Raw genomic sequence first — 6,194 nt, forward strand, 5'->3', positions numbered from 1 at the left:
CGTGCTAGCACAAGGCTGGCTTAGTCTTAAACAACAAGCTATATGTGGTAAAATCAAAATCAATTAATTTTCAATGGCTAGATCTTGAAAATTCATGATTCAAGTCACGAAGTCACTAAGTAGTGGGTAATGGAAGTTGTGTACAAAGATAAGTTCACTGAAGAGGCTAGATGATTACATAACGTCAGGGAGGTGTTTTTCAATCACGATCAATTTGCGAGTTGACCTTCTATATACAAGTTATTTCCAGGAGATTCGACTAGACATCTGACAAGCCTTTGTGGCGTTTTCTCAAATTTGCGCGTTGCCTCTATAATTTCCTACGTTCTTTTTCTTCCAGCTTTCTTTCCAACCTCAAAATTATAACAATTGATTTATACTGCAACAGCGTGGTTTTCCTCCTGTTACACATTTCAAACCTTTTACTGTCAACTTTAGTTTCAGCGGTGAATGACCTCATAGGTCCAGTCGCTTGGCCTTAGGTCTATATTCTGTTCTCTTTTGATCTGTTACAGGGTTTCAGGGTAATTCACTTTTGGTCTCAAAATGCAAGAATATTAATGGCTGATGTACTCTAGTTCAAAAGCCCCTACTTGCTTTAAGTATTTCTACTCTTCAGTGATGCTGAAGATATTATCAACTTGCAAATGTGCCAGAAATTTGTAGCCTTGCTGCCACTTCTGTTTAATCTTCTGTCAAAGTCTGTAAGTGAATAAAATATAAAAAATAGAATTTAGGCCAAGCGCTGGGACCTATGAGGTCATAAGGACAGAAACGGAAATTGAGAGTAAAAGGATTTTTAAGGTGTGGCAGGAGGAAAACCTCAAAGCAGTTGCACTATGAATCAATTGTTAGGAGAGGGTGGAAGGTAAGAAGAAAGAAAGAGAATAAGAACGGAGGTGCAGTAATAAGAATGAGAGGGGTTAAAGCTAGGGGCCTAAGGAACCTCAAGTAATGCCTACAGTGCACCGCATGAGGTGCACTGACGGCACTAACCCGCTACGATCAAGTCTGAAAGCTACACACTTCATTCATTCACTGGTCACCTCTATCTGCCATTCAGCAGGTAAAGCCTGAATACGACATTCATTTATGGATGGATTTTCTGTACAGCCACTCCCTAATAACATCCTGTGGCTCTTAAAACTTAACAACTAAAACATTCTAGGGTTACTCATGATTTTCATTATTCATTTGCATGATTTACTATTCATCAATTTCATAAAAAATCGTTCACGGAAATAATTGAGATTCGACCTCGTCTTTTTCTGAATATCTCCAGCACTGAAATTTGAATAACTTCTTTTTATCAATTTAAAATGTCTCACGTACGCAGGAAACCGTTAACAAAATAATGATTAAAATATCTGAGATAGTTTGCGGTGTTACAAAGAAAATGTGGAAATAAAAGAAAACGGGTCAAAAGTACACGAATACCTGAAGCAGATTTCACATGCTGTGAGCGAAACACGGATCAATGGGCAAGAGTTACCTGCTTGAATGAAAGTAGCTATTCTCTTCCTACTTTAGACGGGCTATGAGAGAGAGAGAGAGAGAGAGAGAGAGAGAGAGAGAGAGAGAGAGAGAGAGAGAGAGAGAGAGAGAGAGAGAGAGAGAGCTTCCTAGTTACATCTCCTGGTAATAGCTTTAATATAAAAGTTACCCATGCAAACTGACAGAGACTGAAAACGATTCCCTGCCACTGTGGAACTTGTTAACCAATATATTAAAATTACCTAAATGCTTTACTTTCAGAATTCATGACTATACATCCCGAATGACGAATTTTCAAGATCTAGCCACTTAAAAACTAATTGTCGGTAACCATTTATCAGTTATCGATAAGGAAACTCTGAGAATAAAACTCAAAAAATTTTAAAGTCTCTGTCAAGGAACCGCAGAGATATATATCAGCAGACAATAGCTAAACATTTTCATGGTAAATTTTACATAGTATATGTACACATGATATTTTTCATTAAAAACTTATAATGTGATTTTTGGCCAGGGTCGTTCATTTGATGATACAAGAACGAAAATTGTTATGAATATACAATGTACATCACTTTTTTAGAAAAAAAAAAAGTGCTAGCCATCAAAATTCCAATATGGCCGCCATTTTTTCAAGATGGCCGCCATCACACCAAAAACAGCCATAAACCATAAAAACGATGATCTCTGTCCATTTATTTCCAACTTTTGCTACTAAAAAAACCTACTAATGAAGGGAAGGCAAAAAGGATATAAGCTTTCTATCTAGATAATGTCCCAAAGGGTTGCAAACTACAGAGTTGATCTTGCAGTTAAGTCAATGCTATTGCTCCTGAGGCAGGGGGTATTCTGCAGACAGCAATGGGGCAAACGGAAGGTTTTGGTACCAGTTGCTTTGGGTACATGAAGCTCTGAAGCTCAATATCAGAGTAAAGACTATTCATATTTGAGAAGGAAAGCTCTAAAATTAAACTATGGAGGTAGAGCCAAGTGTGTATCTGTCACTCACTACCAAGGCACACTGGTGATGGACACTGCTGTAAAACTCAGCATGGGGTTCAATATCAGCTAAACTGCAAGTTTTTATCTCAAATGCTATCTAATCAGGCCCAAAGAAATTAGATAGCCACACCTGAAATGACAGGACTTGCCAGCGGGGGAGAGCCGAGACAAGGATGATGGGGACTCTAACATTATCGGGATTGTGTACAGATCACACGGGATTTAAATGATATTGGATGAATGATCAGGTTAGGTGTAGGGCAATAGCTCGAACTCAACTGTATCCCATACATGGAAGTGAGCAAAGGTGGTAAAAGGATAAACCCTCGGTCAGTTCTACTTAAGTTCAAAGTATCTTACCATGGACGCCAAACCAAAAATGCAAACTGACTGGGGTAAATGTTGTCACTGTCAAGAGGACAAAAGTGATGAAACACTAATTTCACCTCTCAGCTTATTTCAGAGGAAAAAGGACTCTGCTGGATATGTTAATTTTGCAAAAAATGTACCATTGTTTCATGCTCTTATCGCTATGCCAATATCATTTGATCCAGCAAGGTTAGATGATGGAGAAGGCATAGAAACTACATTGATATTAAATAAAGCAAAATATCATAACAGCTACAGACTTTTGTTTAATAATACCCAGACTGAAAAGAGCATAGAAGAGAACAGTGACTCACAGTACATCAGGCACAGAAGAACCTCAGACCCTCCAAAGGCACAATGCTTTTTGTGTGAAGAGGAGGATGAGATATCAAATTTAAGACAAGCAAAGACAATGCAGCTGAATGAAAGGCTCAATCAATGTGGAAAGCTCCTTACAAAGTTAAATGCTGGTGATGTTGTTGCTCAAGAACTGAAGTATCACCCACGATGCTTGGCAGACTTATACAACTCTGGGAGAGCACATCTTAATGCAATAAAGCAAGAGGAGAATTGCCATGATCAATGGAAAGTTATATCCTGTGGCTCTTTCTGAACTCGTTATCTACATCATTGATGGCAAGGTTACTAATACAGAAACATCACCTGTAATATTCAGAGTTGCTGATCTAGCTTTCCTATAGCCTACAAGTGCCGGCCACAACAACTAGGCGTAGACTCCCCAGACGTTCAATACCACCAGGTTAAAAGAGCAGTCACTCTCTAGGATCCCTGAGCTGAGGCCCATAGGAAAGGGCGTGATGTTCTTCTAGCATTCAGAAAAGACACTGGCACAATTCTGTCTGATGCTAGCTAGTACAGTGAAGTTGTTCAACTGGCTAAAAGTGCAGATATCTTTCGAAGAGAAATGCTTGCTCATAAGGCAAAATTCAGAGAAGATTTACAAGAAGGACTTGGCTGTTCCACAGGCACTTCTACAGTTTGTTTGCAGCACTGAGCATGGTGTTGACATCAGGTCCCATCTGGACCATGGTGTTGTACTGTCAGATGTTGCTATTGCAAAACTTTTACAATGCAACTGCTACTCTAAGTATACTGAAAGATCAAAGACCTGCAGGCATGCAAAACACCATGAAACACCTTTTCCCATATATGTCGGGACAAAAGTGTTTGCCAAAACAAGAAAAAGAGAATTAATTGACAAGTTTCATGAGAATGGAATTACCATATCACATGACAGAGAGCTGGAAATATCAGGTGAGAGTGTAGGAAAGCAATATGTGGAAGATGATGTTGTGTGTCCTGTTTTGAGAAAGGGACTTTTCACAACTTCTGCTTTAGACAACATAGACCACAATCCAACAGCTGCAATGTGTAAAAAGACAGGATTAGACTGTACTGCACTCTGTAGCTGCCCTTGCTATGCATCTTCTGAAGTCTTAAAACACTGACTTTCAACAATGAGCAGTTAGATTTTGCCAGTCTTGTGCTGGCATGGGCTCTTGCTCTTCAGCAGCCGGTAAAATTCAACAATGATTGAAGGAGAACAGATGCTAATATATACTCACAATCAAAATTCTCAAGTTTGGACACAATTAATGAGTTAGTATATGTCACATATATATTTTTTTAATTATATCTATCGACAAATGGCTATAAATACTCACAGAAATCAAGTTATATGGACAAATATGTAGAAAAACCAAGAAAGTTAGATTATTTGTGTACTAGTCTTACATCTTGAAAAACCATTTTTGGAAAATGGACATCTCCCAAGAAAAAATTTATCCCAATAATGACTGAACTTTGGCTATTTATAACAAAATATGTTGACATTTTTTCACAATATAATTGTCATGTGACAGCCTCTTGGAAAATGGCCACCTAGGGGAATTTTGGGTGGCTAACAGTTTTTTCTTAAAGTCCACCCCCAAATTTCACACTTGTATCATTAAATAAACGACTGTATGGCTTATCTGCTCAACTAGCGTTAGTGACGCCCGGGGCAACCCTGAAAGTGCCGCCCCATTCCTGCACTAAAACGTATTAAAGTAGTGAAAATTAAACGCACATTTTAAGCCCTAACATCTAAATCAGTTATTTTATTTCATAAAGCTAAAATAAAAACATCACAGTAGATTTACAACGGAACCCTATGGGCTTTGTCAGAAGTGAATTCGCTAATAACATCAAAGTCCAACTGATTGGTAATTTCGTGCTCTATTGACAGTCAGTACTCCAGGTTGCAAATGTACATAAAAAATATTTTATTTAAATTTAAACATGTTTTTATTAAAATGGCGCCATGGTTGCGCAACGGTATGATTCTCAGCTACCAGTCGAGAGGGCTGGGGTTCAAATCCCTCAGCTCACTGATGGCTCAGATTGCGCCACTGCAAAAAAAACTGGCAGCCCATCAGCCTAACGTTCTGAAAAAACCTGAGGGGTTCAATAGGAGAAGAGGTACCAAACCCCGGGCTGGGGAGATTAACAGTGGGCCTAGCGACACAATGGCCATGTGTCATAGTGGAGTTTCCTTCACCAGGGATTCTGGGGCAGAGCCTCAAGGCTAAGTAACATGGCCTGCTATGTTAGGTTAGGGCCTGTTAGGTTAGTATAGCTCCTTTTATAATAGGTTTCCTTAGCCAGTCCCTTCTTGAACATATGGCTACCTGATGACTTGCACATGAGTGGAACCATTCCATAACAACACCACGGCAATCCGGTCTTTCTCCCAACATTTCCAAAACCCTGTGTTCCCAAAGGGTCCCCAACCATATTGTATAGATATGAAGTTAATTATAATTGATCAACAATCAAAAACACCACCTCCTTCATCAGCAAAACAAAGAATAGGAAAAATCAAGGTAAAACTTTACTTCGGTTGCGATGCCTGATTCCCGCCAGTTGTCGACCGGGACGGGTTCCTCATACATAAATAGACATAACCTTTCCAATAATCCCAGGTCCTGACCTAACCAGATCTTACCTACCTAACCTAACTTCGGGAGGCGTGCCCTGGCCTGGCTGGGGGGGCGCGTGGACCCCCAAAAAGGCCCTAACCTGTCCCGGTCAGGAAACGGCAGGAATCAGGCCATGCAAGTAAAGTTTCAGCAAAATCATTTTCCAAGGTAATGGTCACTGTGGAGTTAACCCGTAGTTTTACTAACTATATTTCACTGTGCTAAAAAAAATTTGATTTTTGTAGAGCCTTCGACTAGGCTATACGGTATTCTTACCAGTTAGCCTGGCTTAATTTACATTCACAAAATGAGCAGCAATTCACTTAAAATTTGACATACGGACAATTCAAA

The sequence above is a fragment of the Macrobrachium rosenbergii genome, chromosome 23 (genome assembly GCF_040412425.1).
Source record: "Macrobrachium rosenbergii isolate ZJJX-2024 chromosome 23, ASM4041242v1, whole genome shotgun sequence".
NCBI classification, from domain to species: Eukaryota; Metazoa; Arthropoda; class Malacostraca; order Decapoda; family Palaemonidae; genus Macrobrachium; species Macrobrachium rosenbergii.